Source organism: Chelonoidis abingdonii, chromosome 1 (assembly GCF_003597395.2).
Source record: "Chelonoidis abingdonii isolate Lonesome George chromosome 1, CheloAbing_2.0, whole genome shotgun sequence".
Classification (NCBI taxonomy): Eukaryota; Metazoa; Chordata; order Testudines; family Testudinidae; genus Chelonoidis; species Chelonoidis abingdonii.
Window position 1 is genome coordinate 183,690,817 of NC_133769.1, and position 22,385 is coordinate 183,713,201.

A 22,385-nucleotide genomic window follows, 5' to 3' on the forward strand; every position below is an offset into this window, starting at 1 on the left:
CCTTTTTGGAGTTGGCAGCTGTCGTGCTGTTGGCCTACATTTAAGGGACCAGTCAATTTTTCGGTGGCCAAATTAAGATACCATACAGAGGCTTGATACTCAGAAAGTGCTGAGCTCTGATCATCAGAAAATCAAGACTCTTTAAAGCATCTGAAGTTGGGAATCCATCCCTTACTTCTGAAAATGATATGTTTTCTGGCCTGGCAGAATATCAAGTAGGAGTTTGTAACTTGTGCATTGAATTTGTAGGTAGGTTTGGGGAGGCAGATTTTTGTAGTGATTTACTACACTCTTTGACATGCAGACTGTGGGAGCATATGGCTTTGAATGTTTTAAAGTTAATTCAGTGTGTCATCTAACCTCCATCTCTCCTATTGGGAAAAGCTATTGAGCCTTTACCTGGTGGAATTTAAATGTGAAACACTTAAAAGATATTTTACAAAACACATAAAATACATTTCTAGATGAACTTTAAGTAAGATCTACTTAATAGTGTATCTAGTGGAGAACAAAAGACCTTGTGATAAAGAACCGGTTTTAGAAACAAAATTAATGCATTTCCTAAAAGGAATTGGATAAACAGTTATCATGACTAAGATGGTCCATGGTATGAAACCTTTATCACATCAAACAATAATGAAGTATGACATTTAAATCCTCAACCATTCTAAATGGCGAGTCAGAAAACAGAACATTACTGATATCTTAGAGAAAGAAAATATATGAGGGGAAAAGTGATGCAGAGCATAGATAAGCTATTTATTTTACTGACCCTAGTCAATCTTGCTCTCATTTTTTTTTTAATATTTTACCCAGTTGACATGCTAGAAGATATGACATTCATTAGATCTGTCAGAAAAAGCAGCTTCGATAAATAGACAGGAAGGATTAGCAGAATTCTATGAAAGGAAGAAATGGTGATAATGCTGCAGGAAAATGATGCTATGCTATCGAAAAATTGCCTTTTGCCAAGATGTAAAGGGGTCTATAACAACCATGACAAGTATGCTGTAAAAAAGTAGGTTGCAGAACCTTTTAACAGTCGATATCTTAAAATATAAAAGTAATGTATCTTGGTACAGTAAGGTATATGCATGATAACTAAGAAAGTACTGCGCATTGTTTAATCAGGGGTTATTTTTTATTCAGTTTCAGGTGTTTTTTGTATTAAATGAGGAATAAGTTATCTGCACAAAAACATGCTGATCCAGGGGTCACATTACTCAAGGTGGATCTTGATTACTAATCAAATTGCATATTATTTAGATTGTGGTTATAGACAATAAAAGGAATCTGTAGCAAAGTTTGATTAATCTTCACCAAACACATATCACATTCATTAGCAGATAGTGAGATGTGATTCTGTTTCTCTCTCATGAAGGGCTGCACAAATTGTTTTTATAGCAGAGCAGACAGAGCGAGGGACTAATCCTGCTAATTTAACTTGTGCAATTTTGTCCCTAATGTCTAATCTGGACCTCAAATCAGCAAAGCGCGCAGATTAAATTCATCCGTATTCATCACAATTTTTAAGCATGTGCTTAAGTCCCATTGAAGTCAAGCATGCACTTAAGTGCTTTGATGAGTACGGGTGGACTGCTGAATTGGAGCCATGGTGAGCTACTTCAAGCTGCAGCTTGTAACAAATGTTAGGAAAACAAAAATAATACGCTTTCTCTGTAATGCTCATACAAGATTGCACAGTACTATCCCGGTGTGTGTGTGTGTTCTTCCTGATTATAGCTAGTGATCATACTAAGCCATCAAGCATGGAGATTGAGCTTTCCGTCCCTTACTCAGGTGAGTTGCCCTCATGCAGTCAGTCCCCTTAACATTTATATGCTCTAATTGTTATACCAGGCAATGCAAATGCTATTTCTTTATTGTTCAGTGGTACCAAGGTCTTTTTTCTATCTTGCCAAGTTATTTGCTTTGAATTGTGGTAAACTAATGAAAATGTGATTAATTTATAAAACTTCAAATTATCAGAATGAAAATAAAATTGTCTTTGTGAACTGTGTACAAGTTTAAAATTAGAGCTACTCACCTAATCTTACTTATTGTGCAATGCTCCCACTATTTGAGAATAAATTTCCTGAAGTTAAGATATCTCTCAACATGTCTTAATGAATTGTTGCCCCATATTTAAATTAAAGTTTGATAGATAAATGCACGATTATATAAGAAACTTTTGAGTGGAGAGCTGTATAGTTGTTAGGCCTTAACAAACCATCATAAAATCATGTAATTGCCACCTACTGGTTACAACTTATTATGACACTGAGCAATGGTAATGTAAAGAAAATGGGAGGGAGGGAAATGTTGAAAAAGGGGAAATATCCAGTGAAGAGCTATTATCTTTCAAATCAGAATAAATTACTTGAGTGATTATATATAATGTATGTATCACGTGTGTCTGACAGAAAAAAATACTGTCAGACACACGTGATACATACATTATATATAATCACTCCCAAGGATATATAAATACCTCCTTAAGTAACCCTAAATAATCTGGTTACATTTGAACATATTATTCAACAGCTACCGTATATCACCAGCTTTCTTCTCTAGCCTCTTCCTGTTCAGTAGAGATGTTATTAGTATGTTTAATGTATCATTAATTAAATGTAATTGAACAATATGTTAATTCTGTTCTTTATCATGAACACATATGACCCAGTGAGGAAAGATCAGCAGTGTAATTTAGGTACTTTACCTTAAATCTGTCAAATGTTACATTTATTTCTGGGAAGCAAAAAAAAAAAAGAGGGAAGGAGTGGAATAAGGTAGAATGCAGGATGGAAGGGTAGACTAGCAATCTTCCACTTAAGGATAGTTCAGTGTTTTAAGCATTGGCCTACTAAACCCAGAGTTGCGAGTTCAATCTTTGTGGGGGACACTGAGGGACCTGGGGCAAAAATCAGTAGCTGGTCCTGCTAGTGAAGGCCAGGGGCTGGACTCAATGACCTTCTGGGTATCCCTTCCAGTTCTAGGAGATAAGTATATCTCCTATTAATTATTATTATTTAAATAATGAGCATATAACAAAGCTGAGGCAGAATCTAACTGGAAACTGGGTGTTATATACTTAAATCTAGCACACCTAAAAAACAATCTTCTGCATTCTCTGCTGCAATCTGAGAAAAGCCAGAGTGCTAGTACCCCTATGCTGAGGTTGGGAAGGTGATAGCAGAAGAACCAGCTGTAGACATATTCAAGCTAGGGGAATTGTCAGCTGGGAATATCCACCTAGGGTCCAGCTCCTTTGCATTGCTCTGGACCCTATTTTCTGAGCTAAAATAAAAGGCCAGTTCCTGCAAACGTAACTTAGAATATTTTTTCTCACACAAAGATTCCTATTGATTTAACTTTATAAAAGTTCCTATACTATTGCTATATTGTTTGTAGTACTCTTTTATTTAGGGTAAGTATGCTGCAATACTTTCCTTTATAGTGCCAGCTGCTAACACAGTGTAAATGGAAAGCCTTAGTTTAAATGATTGCATGTATGAAACTCTGAAATACAAAATTCCCCAAGTAGTATATATAGGAAACACACAGGTGCTCCTCTTTGTCCACCTTGGTTTTGGTCTTTCACATACAAGTACAGCACATTCACATTTGGAGACATGCTAACAAGCTGCACTTAGTTCACTTTTAGAACTTACTTTGGTCACCAGTGAAATGAGTTTGAAAGTCTCAGCCTGGTTACTATTAAGTGCTGAGCAGTCTATATCAAAAAACATACCCTCTGCCCAAGGTAAGCCTTACACTTGCTGTAGGCCAGGAATGATATACTGCATGTTGTGAAAGGTGAGTGGGAAGGTTTACACAAGACTTTAGCTCATGTTTAAAGACCATCTCCTTCATAAGTACTTGAAATCTAATCCATTTTCAAAAAGAAAACTGCATTTCCTATTTCTTTCTTTATTTTTTAACTTTCCTTGTTATGATTACTGTTATCTCACTTCTATAACATTGACTGCTCTACTTGACTGCTTCCTTTGTTGCTCTTATATTAACTGTGCATTTATTTTTAACTTTTTCTTTATCGTGGAAGAAAAATAGTGTTGTCCTGCCCTCAGTCACCTAATCATCACTCTTACACACAATGGGACTCTGTGTAGACTTTCTTTCCACAAGTTTCCCTCTATATTAATGTCAAGTGCAGTTGCTGGGGAAAGGTTTTTCTTTATCAGTATTAAAAAAACCCTTTACTATTATCAGTATAAAAACAACCTTGAACACATCTCCTAAGAGATGCTCCTTATGCTGCAGTGTTCTTGGGGATTATTCATTCATTCATTCATTAGTTCCAAATCCTCCTTTTTGATTTGTCAATATGAAAAGTTATATAGTGGTACCATAGTTTAAAGTGGTACCATAGTTACATTGATCAGTGGTAAATGATTCAGCTAAAGTGTGTGATTTAGCAGTTTACTGTTAATATTTTTTTTTTTGTTATTCAGTGGGAAAAAAGCCATTACAATCCTTCCAAACATTTCATGGAAAGATACCCAGAAGTTTCATTCTGCTTTCCATGCTCCCGGTATAACCATAACGGTCAAAAGACTTTCCCCTGCCCCACACTGTCAGTGGTCATTTACCACAGTACAAAGTGAGTGTGAAATGCTATCACCATGGTAATTGTAACTGAGTGGAGCATTCTGATTTGCTGGTATTTGGTCCTTTCTTTGCACAGGTATAAATGACTATACAAGATGAAAGGCAGTAAAGAATTAGGCCTAGAGGGTGTCATTTTTCAGATCTTACTCTTTCCAAGCTCCTTTTTATTTCAGCGGGATGTCTCCACAGGTAAATTCTGCAAGATTAATCCCCAAGAGCAGTGGTTCTCAACCAGGGGTACATGTACCCCTGGGAGTACATCAACTCATCTAGGTATTTGCCTAGTTTTATAACAGGGAACATAAAGTCAGTACAAATTAAAATGTCATACTGACAATGACTCGTTTATACTGCTCTAGACCCTGAAATGTAAGTAAAATATTTGTATTCCAATTAATTTATTTTATAATTATATGGTAAAAATGAGAAAGTAAGCAATTTTTCAGTAACAGTTACTGTGAAACTTTTGTATTTTTATGTCTGATTTTGTAAGCAAGTAGTTTTTAAGTGAGGTGAAACTTGGGGTATTCAAGACAAATCAGACTTCTGAAAGGGGTACAGTAGTCTGGAAAGTTTGAGAGCCACTGTCCTAATGCACTGGAAAAATGATCTCATCAACAGAGATCTGCATGATATGAAACAGCTTTCTCTTTCAGTTAGTTAAGAAACAGCATATTTTCTTCTTTGTATCCTTTCCGCATGACTCTGAGTAGGTTGTGTTCTCATCATAACCAAGGCACAGTTGCTGAATCCTGATGAAACATGTCTTGGTCTAAACCTAGGCTGCAGGTATAACTAATTGACTCTTTCGGGTACAAGGCTGGTGGACTTACTCATTTATGGGTTATTTTATTTTATTATCATATATTTTGTTGTTACTATCAGGGTGAGTTGGGAGCTTTAGTTTCAGCTCATCTGTAATCAGAGTAGCCTGGATAAGCATACTGAAGTTTGACCAGCAGCAATAAGGGAGGGCTGTGAGTTTTGTCCTTTATTTTTCTCAAGTGTTTTTCCCATAACAGACTATTTTGTGTGTGTACAGAGGTACCCCAAATGCCTATCTGCATGGATCTGTATACATGCAGAGTAAGATTTTATTAAATTGTCAGTGTTTCACAGTTATGATATAGGGGACAAAAATGACCCCCAGTAGAGTGCTTATAACATTGTTTGCTTTTTATATGCCCTAATCTTTCTGTGCTATATTTTTATAAATATTTTATTTGCAGTTTGTAGAGCTGCTTCTGTCAGGCTGTGGGAAACATTTAGTATTAAATTATTACCATCACTTCCTTTACTAAATACAAATTCCACAGTGTTGCCTTATGAGATACAAATCTGAGAAGTTCAACAGAAATTTTAGTCACTTGATCAAACCCAAGCTGAGCTGAAGAAATCCATTCACAAGCTCATCTTTCCTTTTCCTTCTTCTAAAAACAAATCCCTCAAAGAACAGTTCCTATCCTTCTTGCTGGTATTTCTCTTTATTGGTATTGCAATTAATATGGATTTTAAAAAAATGCTTTACTGTTCAAATAGACCCATATTGAATTAGTGGAGCATGCTTATATAGAGGAATATCACATCACTTTTGCAAAAATCATCATTTCTCTCACCCCTGCAGATCACCAAAGAATACCATGAGTGTGCTTCACTAGCTGTATACTCATTGATAGTATCCCTTAGAAATTACAATCTAACTGTTTCTACAACTGATAGAGATATATCAGTTATAACAGTGTTTCATGCGATTGCTACAGGGAGTGGTTTATTGCTATTTCAATTACTGTACCCGCCTGTCTGTCTGTCTCTTCTTTTTTCCTATCCTTATCTGCTTTTGTGTACTATGAAATATTGCATACATACGTGAACTCACACTTCACAATTGTGGACTTGCCTGAGCACTGTCTCTTTTTATTATGTTTTGTTCTAAATGGAAAAAAAAGAATGCGTTTCTGATGGTATTATTGTATATTAACTTGTTCTGCCAATTAGATAGTAGCAAGTTAGAAAAGGTACCGTTCCCCTGGGGCAAAGGCCAGCTGCTGGTCAGCTTATTAATCCCACCCACTGCACCTGGGAAAAGATCTTCAGCTTAACAGGTTGAGCCTCATAAAAAGAAGAGCAGGAAATAAAAAGAAAGCTGAAATACCTGCCTGAGGCTAGAGCTACTGCTAAGAGGAACTGCTCCTAGAAACAAAATGGACAGAAGGGAGACTGTGGGAAGTCATATCATCATAAAGGCTCTGAACTAACAGCTGGAGACACATACAGGGTGAGGGACTGATGTTTTGTTGAGAAGACTTGAAATAAAAGAATAGAAATCATAACAGACTCTGCTGGAAACTACTTTTCCCAGAATGTGTGAGAAGATTCCAGACAGAATTCCCCCAGGGATAGTACTGGCTCAGCAAGGGCAAGCTTAGGTCTAGCTGGAGAAGGGGGCAATCAGACAGGCCCCAATTCTCTACAGACAGTATTGCTGCTTATATATCAAAATTAATAAATATCTTTTTAAAAGATAACATGTTGCTAACTGATTGTCGTCATGGACTGTTTCAAGTGGCTTCTGGCTAAGCACTCCCCCACTCTCTCTTTTTGCTCTGGGATTGGAAAGGAAGAAAAGAGAAATAAGTTGTATCTTTTTTATGGGAAGACTGCCTCCATCTTGATCTGAGGGTACACCTTTCTCCAGAAGATCTAGTTTATTGGTACTCTCTTAGAAGCTAACCGACCCAGTTTGGTTTCAGATGTTGCCAAGGAAAAACATCTGTAGTTGTCAAATACTTTATGAATGGCCTGGTATGATGTTATCCATCTTTTGGCCTTAACAACTGATGTAACAGTTTCCATATGCCTCTGGGTTCCTATATTGTCTTTATATCTCGCCATGGGGTGTAGATGACCTGCAACAAATGAAGCAGAAGGAATACAAATGAATTTTTAAAAAAGAGGAACAAATAATTTTTTGAAATACTATGACTTATCTGTGCAGGAAACAAGGATCTCTCTCTTTGCCTCCATCATAGCTTCTGCAAAGTTGGAGTAACTGCTCAAGCTGGTGAACAGCCTCATGAATTTGGGTTCTCACCACTTGTTTGCAAAGGCAAGTGTTTGTCCTAGGGGCAATCAATGTTCAATTTACTTTGTGGACAACATTGCTTATATCCAGACTGGACTGTCTCTGTGGCCCCTATTCAATGGAACACTTCAACATGTGAGTTGACTTCATGTCTAGTGCTTTGCTGGATTGGGATCTATGGTAGCAGAGCTATGAATTTGGGGCATAGGCAGAGCCAGTGTCATTCACTGGCTCTAAAGTTTTGGAAGTGCTTAAATGGGTGGGCTAGAGCCTGCACATAGATCCAGTGTTAAAGGTGACTGTAACCTTTCCTTTCTGTGGTAAGCATAGGCCCCAAACTGTGCAGCTCTCTTTGGGAGGAGATACAGTAAAGTGGAGAAGAGGCTCTTCTTGAGCTTCTGGCAGAACCTAAAACACCTGTGGGTTGAACTATAGTGGGCCCCTCTGGTGAGTGGAGGTGCAATTTGGACCCATTTGAGCTGGATGGGCTGAATCTAGTGCCTGGGGAATATTGTTACTTTCTCATTCTTAAATTATAATGTGCAGGAACATTACTGACACTATAGACTCCACACTAGCATTGTTTCAGACAATACAGTGTAGTATTTTAACAAGACCTCGTATTACTTGTGTATGTATAGCTTAGTTGTTTAAGGGGCTAATCAATTGCTAATAATAGTAATAAAGTCCCTTTCTATTTTTTACTTACTGGTAAGTTAAACTAGACTTGTTTTCATTTTGATCAGACATGGGATAGTGGTACAACTGACACTCTTAATTGTCTAACTTTCTTATCCCAAATAATGACTGATTTTCCAATTATTGTTCTATTTATGCACCTGGGAAATTCTTAAGGCTCAAAACCTGATTGGCCCAGGTGGCCAGACTCCAGCACTCTCATACAGCTCCACTGTGTTCAGTGGGTTTCCATCCATATGGAGCCAATTGCAGGAAGAGGGCTCAAGATTGTGATATGGGTCATATCTAGACAGGTTACAATTATATGAATTTGAATTTCACAAGTTTACCAATAGGAGATTAAGTCTCTAATGTGGAATCTCACAGGGAAGCAAGTTAGTTAGAAGCACTGATCAGAGTGACTTTCAAGCCTGTTTTAACTCTGTTTCCACAACTACATTTAAATCTCCATCCAAAAGTTACCTTTTCTTGAAAATTATTACAAAGAAAGCATTCATTCAAACCCCAAATTTCTCTTGCTGGGCCAATTTATATATTTTTTGGTCTTATAACACCAGTTAGTTACTGAAAAACTTCTATTGTTTTGGGTAATAAACTGAGAAACAAAGGAAGGGGTCCAGTATTTGTGTAGTGGCTAATGGTGTCACTTTTTTCTCCTGACTGTTTAAGGTGCACTGAAGAGCCTTGCTCCCTAATAGGCCTCATGCTCTGCTGTCACATAAAAAGTGTTAGCTCTCCACTGTGCGGTTGGCAGAACCCTGTGAGGTATTGCAGAACCTCTAACATGGTTTACTATACCATTATTAGATGGCATGCTGCTACAGAATCTTGTGATCTATCAAAGTAATTTGTGTTAATGAATGTCACTATTGTAGAGGCTCTCTTGCTGGGCACTTTACAGACCCCATGTTGTGAATTCCAACAACTGGCATCTATTTGCCACACTTCTCAGCTAACAGCATCATATTCTGACCTATACTTAATCCACTGTTATTCTCCAGACTCCAGTGTAGGCGTGAACTGCCGCCTACATTTAATCAGGGGTGTTACCAGAAGCAGCATAAAATTCCAGTATGCTACTCATAATACATTTTGCTTTTAACAGATTAAAGTTGTTCAGCAAATGGGTTATTTCATGCAAACTAATAAACTAAGACTCTTACCTCTCTCACAGTGGTGCAGACTTTTGGCCTGATTTCCAGAGATGGTGTGCACCCTCAAATCCCATGGATGTCAATAGAAACCAGAGTTGTGCAGACCACTGTTCTACAAGAAAACTGCATAACAGTTGTGAAGATATATATATTATGACAGACTCAGACCAGTGGGGTGCAGGAGTCTGGTAGAGGGCAAATATACTGGTCACTGGATGAGTAGTTTTCTGTTCCCTGACTGACCAGAGCAGGGACTGTGCTAGAGTAATCAGGAACCTGCTAGAACCAATTAAGGCAGATAGGCTGATTAGAACACCTGCAGCCAATCAAGGCAGGTTAATCAGGGCACCTGGGTTTAAAAAGGAGCTCACTTCAGTTTGTGGTGTGCATGTGAGGAGCTGGGAGCAAGCGGTGCAAGGAGCTGAGAGGGTGTGCTGCTGGAGGACCAAGGAGTACAAGCATTATCAGACACCGGGAGGAAGGTCCTGTGATGAGGATAAAGAAGGTGTTTGGAGGAGGCCATGGGGAAGTAGCCCAGGGAGCTGTAGCTGTCATACAGCTGTTACAGGAGGCACTATAGATAACTGCAATCCACAGGGCCCTGGGCTGGATCCCAGAGTAGAGGGCAGGCCTGTGTTCCCCCCCCAAACCTTCCAACTCCTGATCAGACACAGGAGGAATTGACCTGGACTGTGGGTTCCACCAGAGGGGAAGATCACTGAGGTGAGCAAATCTGCCAATAAGTGCAGGACCCACCAAGGTAGAGGAGGAACTGTGTGTGTGTGTGTGTGTGTGTATATATATATATATAGTGACAGAAGATGTATACAGCTGGCAGATTGCCTTTCTTGGACCTGTGCAGCTAGCTTGTGACTAGATAAGAACACTTGTAAACTCAAATGTCTGACCTATTGCATTATGTGTAGCATTTTCTCACACATCATCCAGTCAAGATTGAGGGCTATCCCCTACATTATATGGTCAGTTCATTCCAGAGGCTGGAGGAGATACTCCCCTCCCCAAAAACCATTAGATATAGAAGGGAAAAGTACACAAGTTACAGAAAATTCTAAACTCCAAGAGTAAGAGTTATTGAAGGTATACTTCCCAGTAGATTACGACTGAGTACAAGAACTACAATGCACCTTGCAACTGATATAAGTAGAAACTTATTTATAATTTTTGTTTGTGGTACAGAAACATCTAGAGGCTCCAGCCAAGATTGGGTATCCATCATACTAGGCTCTGCACAAACACACACGGTGAGAGAGAGTCTGATTTTGTACTATTTAGTCTGTGGGATGACAGCTGTGCCCATGTACAGCCCTACTGATTTCTATGGGCTCCATTGCAGACACTGTAGTCTACCGCCATGCTATGTGTTGCAGAATCAGGACCTAAAATAACAAAAGGTGGGAGAAAGGAAGTATTATCCCCATTTTAGAGATGGGGAGCTGAGGCTTAGGAGGATGAAGTGACTTGCCCAAGGTCACTCAGGAAATATGGGACAGAGCTGGGAACTGAACCCTGAGCTCCTGAGTAGAGGGCCTTAATTACAAGAAAATCCTTTGTTTCTTTTAAGTGTCGACTGAAGGGACAAATATTAGTTGGTGTGTTTATTAGTGATCTGACACAGAAATATCTTAAAGTAATGAAAGCACTACAACACTTCAGATTGACCCATCTTGCATTATCCATCAGCAAGAGGCCCAGCAACTCTGTAGTGAGGCAGTTTTTATTTTCATTGTCTGCAAAGCTAGGGAGCTCAGATTTTCATTTTGTGCGAAATTCTACAATTTTGAAATTGTGTCTGTCTGAAATGGGAACATTTCCCTTCAAATGATTTTTCCCCTTTTCAGTTTAATCAAAACATTAACATTTGATAAAACTGAAATGTTTTGCTCTGATTTTGCCTTTTAGAAAAAAATATAGTTTCTTAAATGAAAAGTGACTGTGAATCAATTTTCAAAGCAAAAGTTGATCAAAATCAGCATGTTCCTGCAGAAAGCTTTGATTTAAATTAATGTTTTTTTCTGACATGGAAAAACTGTCAGAAAACTTTTGACCTGCTCTAATTGTCTACAAGCAAAAAACCAATATGATGATGGGACATAGCAGTCCTAAGGAAGATCATAATGTGTTATACTAACAGCTAATCTTGCAGGCGCAGTTTGGGGGGAGGGTTGGTTTTTTTACATGGAAGATGTTCAGCCTTTTTAAAGAAAAGTCTGTCTTGCAAGATTGAGATCTTAAGGATGTATCATCAAAAAGTGTGTTACTCACCACTTATGGTAACACTGATATTTGAATTATATTAGAACTCCTTGGTGGTGTGTGTGGTTTATTATTATTTTTTTAAAATATTTTTAAGATGTCCCCATTTGATGCCAGGAAATCCTTATCTTGTTAGGAGTGGGTAAGAGGAAGTCTTCTCAGCAACTTGATATCAGCTGATAGAGGCTGTTTCTACACAAACTCCTCACATTTGCTAACTAATGCAATGTAGACAAGGTAATAGCAGTTTTGCTATCATGTCATGTGGACCTGCCCTGAGCAGCATTAAGTGACATGGTAGATAAAGCTACCAGAAGTCCTACTACACTAGCACTTCTACTGTTGCTACTACCGGCAGAACTGAACTGGCGTTAATAATGACGGGATTTTTCTTTTTTTAAGAGAAGAATTCTGTTGGTGCTGAAGATGGACATGCCTCTGCAAGGTAGAAAAATTGGAGTCACTTTAACATAGTGATGTTTAAGTGAAATTAAACTTTAAAAAAGGTGTGAGGGGGAAGACAATTTCTTGCCCTTCTCCCTAGTCTTCCAGCAATACATAGAAGCCAGAAAACTGCTCTAAAGGGATAGGTAAAGATTTCTCTTGCACAGAGAAATCCCCTGGTGACATGCAGCTGGCTTAGCAGAGCACCAGATTTCACAGAACCTCTGACTCATTGGTTCACTACCACCACCTTTAGATAATAGTCCCATGATGCCACATTCTTGTTGGCCCTTACCCAATACTTCTCCTTCCTCCTTTACATACATCATTCCCATCCCGTTAACTCCTCTTAGCCTCACCTTCCCACCTTTTCTCTTCACTGTCTACTACTCTCTTTGCCTTCACCATTCCATGAGTTTACCACTATACCTATTTTTGTTCTCCTTAGCCTATAAACTATGTATAGAACTCTTTATCTTAAGAGAACATTTAGGTATATACACACTGCCTTTAGACATAGCAGTAGCTTAGATGTGTCACCGTTTTTTTTGACTGTTGTCTTCTCTTCCCTTTAATGCCTCTCATTGCTTCTCTGCACCCTCTTTCTTCTATGTTTAAACTTTTAAATGTAGAGCCCTTTGAGGCAGAGATCAAATCTGTTTGCTTGTCTAACATACTTTGGAGCACTCGGTGAATAATTATATAGTAAAGCAGTTCTCAAGCTATGGTCCATGGAGTACTTGCAGAGAGTGGACTAGTCCCATGGTTCTTATTTTTTTCCCCCACTTGCTGAATTACATTAAAGAGCACTACACTGAGTACTTCTCTAATCTTAGTAGCTTAAGCAATTGCTGTAGTTGCCTCAGGGATGTTATGCCATCATGAATGTGAGGGAAAGTCATCTCTGATAATGAATGTCAGGAGAAGTTGTTCACAAAACATTCTTTCCAAGATGTGGTTTACCCTGAAAAAAATCTGAGAAGCCTTTTTTGTAGCACAGTCATCCAATCACAAGTCAGATATATTTCTTCTTTGAAGACTGGCTTTCTAGCCATCTGAGTAAGGGAGGCAAAGGAGATACGTGACTATATTGGAGGTCATATTGTGAGTCAATTAGAATCCAGGTTCTCAAAACACATGGCCTTCTTGGTACTGCTTAGTACAGAGAGAAGTATCAAACCAATATCATAGTTAAAAAAAACTGATAATCAGGTGTATAAAATAACACTCCTGCATCACAATGAAAGGAAATCAATATTATAGTCACAATGTCAACACAAAGTAACTATGCTACTTGTAGCAATACAAGGACTCACCAGCACACCATCTCCTGCTGGTTGTCTCGAGAATTAGCTCTCCAGCTCCATAGCATTCTCTGCTGGCCAGTATCCCACATGCCCATGTCCCTCCTGGACCCAGGTGCCCCTTTACTTTGGGTGCTGCCCCCTGGCATTACCCCCACTCTCTGGGTCTCCCCACCCAGCAGAACCCCCAACCTTGCCTCAGTTACTGCCAGTCACCATCTATCCCCCACTCACTGGGGCAGACTGCAGTCTATCAACCACTCACCATTGGCAAGGGAAGTTTGCACCTGCTGCATTTGCCTACCCCTGAGCTGCCCCTGCAACTCCAGTACCTGCTTTAGGCCTTCAGCAAGGTTTTCCAGTCTGAAGTGCCCCAGCTCCTCTGGCCTTTCTCCAGCCCTGCTCCACTCTAGGTGCTCTGCTGAGTTCCCAAGCACCCAGACCCATCTCTCTTCTCAGCTAAAGAGAGACTACCTAACCTCCTGGTCCACAGCCTTTTATAGGGCCAGCTGTGGCTACTTTCCCAAAGCCTTGTCTTCTGGCTCCCTGGGGGCAGCCCTTTCCCAGGACTGTTTTAACCCCTTCAGGGCCGGAGCGGGTGACCACCCCACTACACTACTCCACTGCTATCAACTTTTATTATAGGTTTGCTGCTCAGAAGAAATGTGTGTTTGTTTTAAATCATGTTTTGAGCTTCAAAACTTTTCTAAAAATAACCATAATTTGTTTTTTCCCTATAAATCACAATGAGCAAAGCTGTAGATAGATGACCACATTGCAAATCGATACCTCGGTTCAGATTTTATTACAAAACCACTTGAGGTTGGTTCTTGTGGTTAATGATATCATCTGCACCCCTGAAATGATTAAAAACATGGCAATCCATTCCTCCCCATTCATTACCCAACAGATAATGACCACATATTTGATTATGTTGGTATACAAGCAATATGCTCAAACTTTTCATGTATACAAAACAAGGGCAGTAAAGAGAGCTTTCGGAATGTAAATAAGACATGAAAAGATGTTCTGTTTAACAAAAATATTTTATTTATAAGTTTTGACATTTTCTCATTAAAAAACAAAAATTTGCAACTGAAGCATGGAAAATAATGGAAAAAGCAGATGGCCTTCTTTACCATTTATAATCATTCATTTTCTTTTGAGTGCTGCACAGAAAGGTGATGTACTCCCTGGAAATTTTGCTGATCACTTATAGTAAGGAGCAGAGCTGCTGATTCACAAATAATGTGGTTATTTTATCTCTCAAGTCCCCACCCCCAAACACAATTGGGCAGTGCAGTAATCTGTGCTAGATTATTTTTTCCACTTTTTGTTATGCAAATTATTAACATCTCCATATAGTAAATGAGGGAGAAAGTCCTGAAAGCTATGCATGGCCACTGTTCCTTGGGAAACAAGTCCCTTGGTAATTGCACATTCAACACATCTATCTCACTTTGTCTACAGCTCTGAAGCAATATCATGGTGCAGTGTCAAGGGAAAAACAAAACATAAGGCAGTAGGAGACACTTCACAACAGCAAATCCACTCATGTTAGGAAAAAGTTGACTCTTCTTTTTTTTGCATTAATATTTAAAGGAGAGTTATATCTTGCCCCACACTTGTCCTATGGTATGTTCGTAACTGACAGTGATGGTGTTTTATCTTATGTCTGTATCTGTCACTCTGTCTTTCTCTCAGCTGCTGGCTTATGACAGTTGTGAGAATCACAGGGAGTCTTGAAGGGACTTATTGCAATGAAAGACTTTTTTTACTTTGAACCCATAGGTGGGGATGGGATCTTAGGACTCTTTGAAGGATCCAGCAGGTTACAAGAGAAACACCACACTACAAAGATCTATCGGGTGAATAAGGGTATCCCATTAGTTCAAAGGATCTTCCTGGTATCCCTTTTTTTTAACTGACTCTGATGGATACTCACTTCCTATAATGATACTTTAGTTAGAAATGGACATAGGAAGAGGAAGTATGTTCTTTTCATATGAGATATCATTTTGACTCTGGTTCTGTTATCATTTGTCTATATGGCATTTATGAGCCACTTATTACTATATTATTGAGGTACTACACATGGATTAAAAATATAGTCAGATCAGTTTGGAAACAGCTGGATCTTCATTCTTCTTTTGATATGATCAGGACCCCACACTGGGAGCATGATGTCAGTTCTCTGTTCTGCTCTAGTTTTAATCTTGGGCTGCTACTTTGAGGGTAATGTTGCATTTTCTCTTGTTCTGGTTCTTCAGTGAATACTGTCATAAACTCTCTTTCCCAGCATGACCTATAGATGATAACTTGGAGAGGATTTCTTTGGGTTGACATGGCTGCCAACCTCATTAAAAGGACACTAGAAACCAGTGTATCTTGTAGAGCACTAGTGCAATATGCCCTCTTCTGCTTAAGACTGTAGACATGATCATAACTTTTGAAAAATGGCTTTTTATCAGAAATGAAAATCTTACTTTTCAGTAAATGAACACTGATTAAATTTAATGAAAAACTTTGAAACAAAAGATGGCCCTATTAAAAACCTTGCCAAACAGAAACAACTTAAAAAGAAATATTTTGATCACTTTCCCACAGGTCTACTTATGAGACAGCCACTGAATTGTGCACCAGCACCATAGTTTGGGAATTTCTTGTCAAGGCTAAAGAGGCAAATCCTGTAGCAACCTGGAGGTAAATAAATGAGTCACATTGTTCAAAGGCCATCCCTTCTTATGAGAGCAGGTGAAGCCTTTTTACTAGTTAAAGGTGCAACAAGGTAATTTTAGTACCTACTGCATTCTTCTCAAGGTTCAATGAATAGTGCAGCAGCCTGGCCAGACTGCCTATTATTGTTACTAATAGAGAGTGTATGTCAATAGAAACCAGAGTTATGATATGTCCTTCTGCTCTGTCTACTCCACTGAGTCTTGTTTGGTTTCCTTCTTCAGTGATTTCATTCTACTCTTTTAGTTGGCTGCTTCTTGGTTTTCTGTTGTACTCACAGGCACTGGTACTTTACGCATACTCTGAGGAACAAATTAAAGTATATCAGCTCTCAGCCTTATATGCAGATTTTAGCCTATTCTGATTGGTTGTCTTTTCAATCCCTATCATTATCAGCCAATCAGTTTCAAGGCCTTTACCTATCAATGAAAGCTGGACTCTATTGAAAACCTGTGCTATGCTATGCTAGACCTCTTTGAAGACCTGTGTTCTATATAACTGATCCCTCCCTTCAGGTTTTTGGTATGACCTTTATTTCACCCAATCTGCTTGCTTGCCATTTGTCAGATCATTCTAAGCCTCCATTTTGGTTGTCTCTCTTTGATTTCTTGAGGATGCCATCTCTTTTTCCCTAGCCACAACTGCTTAACACCATCTTTATTGACTATTTAAATCCTCAAAGTTATCAAACAAATTATAGACACCTTAACATTATGTTTCAATGTCACCACTCCATTTTTTACTAATTCAAACAAGCCCAATCTCAATTTCTTCCTACTTCAGCTAATGGACAAAGGTCAGCACTTTTGGTACTGGACAGCACTTTCATCTCTTTTAATGCTATACAGCAGTTCTGGTGCTAGTGTAGAGAAACCAAAAAATCTCTTGTATCACATTCTCCCTCAGCAACTCTTTTCAGTGGTGTAAGCAGTGGACTTAAAGGATACATAGAGCTATATTGTTGCTCAGGCCATCTTGGTTTATCCCCATAAATATCAAATTCACATCTGCAATAGGAATGGTGATAGGATGGAGCCCTGATGGAGGCCATATGTCAGAGCTTTTGCCTGAAGAGGGAAAGTGTGGGGAAAAGCGAGCCTGTGCCTAGCGTTTGTTTGTTTGTTTTTTTGCTGGGGCTGCAGGAAGCTATTTGGAAAAGAATGACTAAAGCCAGTCAGAAGGACTTCATGTTTAATAGTGGAAAATATGGCCAATTAGTGAAATCCTATCGTAATTGTTGCCTCACTTCTATCCATCAGCATAGCTTGAACACTTTTGGTGCCGTAAAGAAAAGCCTGAAGCCAGACTAAGAGGGAGGTAGGATTTTTGCAGCAATTAGGTGTTGCTGGTATCTATTTGCATGTTCTGAATGTTAAAAATGAGGAAAAGGTTTGAGGTTGGTCAGAAGTTGGGGAAGTCATCAGTATAAGGCAGCATGGGGTCGAGAACAGAATGGGCTATCATGTTTTTCAGTGTTCTTTAAAGGTAGTTTTAAAGGGGAAGGAGAGCTCAGTGAAGACTTGAGAGTACTAGCAATCTCTCAATCCTGTCTTTTTAAACTTCCTCTTATCAGGAAGAGTATGATATAATTGTGGAATTGGCAGGGGAAGGTGATATAATGAATGAGATATATCACTGGAGATGGGATCAATGAAAGTAATAGTGCGATGAATTGGAAATGTGAACAATGTATTTTGCCCTTCCCCCTCACCTTCCAGTGAACAATGCCAGTTTGACAGCCATGAAGTCTTCTCTTTATCTAGCTCCATATGCAACCTGGGCCATAGCTGTGAAATCTTTCTACCCTGCCCCATCACTGTTGTAGCTCTGTCCTGGAGAGATGATCAATAGAAGTAAAAGGGTTTTCTAAATCAGCCTTTTTTCTCCCATTGCAATGTGCCATATGCACGCAAAGTAAGTGGAAATTAAATGAAAGTTTTATATGACTTTAGGTAACTTCATATCCATGGAGAATGTGTGTGTGTGTGTAAAAAAAAAAAAAAAAAAAAAAAAAAAAAAAATTCTGGAAAGAGGACAGTTTTCAAACATGGGTGACTAAACTGTATCCCTCATCTGACTCCTCAGACAGGCACTTAACATGTACAGTCAATGCTTATGTGCACCTAAGTATTGATTGAAGGGGAGACTTACACAGGTAGAAATAGTATCACAATAGTCTGTGTAGTTGTACCTAACTTTCATTAACTTTCAATGGGAATTGGGTAGCTGCCATTTATGCCTTTGAAAATCTCCACTTTGCATTCAGTACTTAGCATACACCATAAATGATGGTTTTGTGTTCCTAACTGCCATTAGTGACATTGAAAATCTCCCATTAAAACTTGCGGCCAGGTTCACTAGTATACTTTGACTGCTTTGTGCTGTATGGGGGATACAAAATAGTCATAAACCTGCTTCATCTAGCTAATTAAGCCAACTTCATAGCTGCTTTACATTGCTGGATTGGCATGCTGCAGCTAAGCCTAATTCATCTGCAAGGACATCAATGTAGCATTAGTTGGTCCTATTTGGTGTCCACATTTGAAAACTGGGCTGTCCAGATATGGTTGACCCTTAGAGCTTTTTTAAGAACCTTGCTAGAAAATCCCATCATGCACCCAAACATCCAGTCATCACCATAACAAATGTGTATTCTGTCACAGAATCTTTTTGGTTTTTTTTTTGTTAGCCATCAGTGACACTGATTCTCATCTAATGTCACTTTAAGTGGTCATTCTCTCTTATACATCAGATCAAATGTAAAAATGAATATTGTGCATGAATTATCCAATGTAACAGAAGCAAATAGTGCTTCACTCTGCCCACTGGATCATCTATATCATCAGAAACTGCCAAGAGCATGATCAATAATAAGCAAAAATAGCCTGCTGTTTAGATGCTGCTGCAATACTTCAAGCACTGTTCTTTTTGTTGCTTGAATTGTAAATATGCTACAGGGACCACGCTGTACTCTCCATGGCTAGTGGATAAATATAAAAGGCCAGATCATTAAGTGGCATATATTGGAAAACTCCAGTGACTTCTATGGAACTACACCAGATGATGATTTTGTTCTTGTTTCTCAGAATAATATAAATTCTGTAGTCTTGGCTGTAATGGTATCAAATCAAAAGCATTAAATCATCGTACTTGGGTTTGCAAGGATTCATGGGACCTTGAGTGCTACTCTACAGGACCATAGTATCACACTTTTCAAATAGCAGCATTGTATTTACTCTATCCATAATTTCAGGTTTCTTCTTGGGATGCATTAGTAATCTCCTATTACCAATGTTGCATGACAGAGAGTCTCATAAATCTGAAATCGTTTCATATGGTATCTTGACAGGCAGCAACTGAAAATATACTCTAAAGAAAATGCATTCCTAGAAAGCAGGGAGCAGAAGTTTAAAAAAACCAAACAGAAAATGGGCCAAACTCTGATCATTGGAGTAAATATAGATATAGTAGAAGTTACATGAAGGATGAATTTGACCAGTGTTTTTTACTCCAATCTAAACATACCTATAATGTCTGAGTAACCTTCAAATTCCTGCTGGTCTTTTCTGTTCATCCGTAACTGACAACTGCACTAAAACACAAATACTGTGGCATGAACTGCAATAACTGAAGAGCAGCCACATCAGAAAGTACTTCTATAAAGATATAGGGTCATATCCTAGCTTGACAAAAATCAAGGGCTCACTTTTACTTCTTCCTGCAATTACACTTTCACCCATGTCAACCTTTTCTTTTTCTTTGTATAGTAGTTTTTTCTTCTTATGTGGATTATAGATAGCATTAAATATCTTGAAAACAATTCCGCAGTATTTTATTAATCTTTTGATACCAAAAGTCTGGAATTCCAAACATAACTTACTAAAACCCTTTGCCCTGGCCATAATAGCAAAAGATTTAAGGCTTATCTACATGGTGTGTAGGTTTGCACTACAGGGGCATAAATTTTAATATGCCTTAATATGTGATGCAGGCAGACCTTGCTACGATGCACTAAAAGTTCTCCAGTGCACGTCAGTATAGCACTGTTTGTTTGAAACAGGACTGCTTCTATACACATGGGAACTTTTAGTGCACCCCAGAAGGATCTACCTGGGCCAGACAGGGCATGTGAAAATTTATGCCCCTCTAGTGCTGACTAATGGCCAATGTAGACACATCTTAAATCTCACTATCCCCAAAGGGTTTGTGCCTTCTGCTTCACTGTGCTTTTCTTTACTTTTCCACTCTTTGGATGGCAACCTTTAGTAGCTGATCAATCATACTATATAAAAAAGAAATGATTAGTTGCATTAAAACTTGCAGTATAAATAGAGCATTATAAAATTAAAATAACCCTCCTGAGGATTCAGGTCCCTATGCTTCCTAATTATCCTAACTATGAACACAGTGAAGACTTAAAGCTCTACATCTTCTTCAGCAGTTTCCACTGGCTGTAAGAGGTCATGAAGGAATTAGCTGGTGCTATTTTTAAAAGTCAGCAGTTATAACCTCCTTCTACATAATCATGAATTACATCATCAGCATTCTGCCTACCCTCCTACCCGAGAACATTTTCCAACCCAGATGATATAATAGGTGATAGCAAAAGAAACTTCAAATCAAAAAGGGTCAGAGGAGCTTAAAGCTATGGCTACTTATAATACATTAAATTCTATCCTTAACGGAGACTTGCTGTACCTAGAATTCAAATTTTATTTTTTTCAAGCTTCAGTTTCATAAAAAAAAAAAAGTAATGTCACAGTAAATCTCTACAGTGAATGTCACTGCTTGTACTTTCTGGAAACTATTACTGAGCAGAAGATTTCAAAGATTTGCGTTGGAAGAGTTTTTTTTGTTTTCTTATTCTACTTTTCCTCCTCTCCTCCTCCTCCATTTCTGCTTTGAAAGATGTTTCTAATTGGGTTTTAGCATTTTATTGCCAGCCATTCTGTTGTACTCTGCTTGTTAAATTGCATATATTTTATGATTTGTCTGTCTAAGGGATGACCTATCAAAAATATTGTGTTCACACAGCACTACAATACAATGAAAAACTGTAAAATGTGGTCCCAGAGCACATCTGAGATTTATTCTTCTAACAGCTTTTATTAGTTATTTAAGAGTTTCATTGCCTCATTTTTATTTCCCCCCAACCTAGTATTAATAATGATTTTTCCCCTCCAAAAACTGTATTGATATTGATATTATAAGCTGTTTTGTTGTGTTTTCTTACTTTCCAGTGTACAGAATATATTTTTAATATTCAGTGATGAGTCTGTTTAATTTTTGTGTATTTTACAGTTCACTAAACAGAAAATGTATGCCTTTAAGACTTTCATTCCTCTGATAGCTTCACTGGGTTCAATTGCTTATCAGTGTAGCACTAAAAGAACACAATAAAAGTCAAATAATCTAGTGGTTGTACTTGGCAAATGCTTATAGTGGTGGTAAATCAACAATCCAAACCTGTGTACTCAGTGTGAAACAAATTTAAAAGGAGGGACTTACTAGTAAGTGAATCACTTAATAAAACTGTTTTTCCCCAACTCAAGGCTAAAAGAAACCCAAGGTTATCAAGAAGAAGAAAAACTTTCCTCTTATACCAGTTTGGTAATGTTAATGCCAGGCTCTTTTCTGTCTTTAATGACCAGTGTCCATTGAAGTGAAAGGGAGTCATTCCTTGACATCAATGGCTGATGGATCAGACTGTAAAAGGTGAGCTCGGAGTACCATGTTTCTTGAAAACAGATTCTGTTTTAATCACAATCTTGGGAAGGCTGATTTTATTAGTGGCTTTCAGCTAAGGCATTTCATGGAATCTGCATCCACTCTTTCAATGATTACAAAATATATATATGCGCTCCTATGTGAGTGCATACCTAGAAAATGCGGAGAGGGGGAAAAACACAAATATGTTCTATTTTTTTTGCTGAAACTTATTATCGACAACTTTTTTTCTGACTGGCTATATAGTGATTTCATTGGGTCTCAAATCGAGTTGATGACTGCTCTGTATTTTTCATGATTGTTGTGAATTCCAGGGCAATATTCTGAACTGATCTT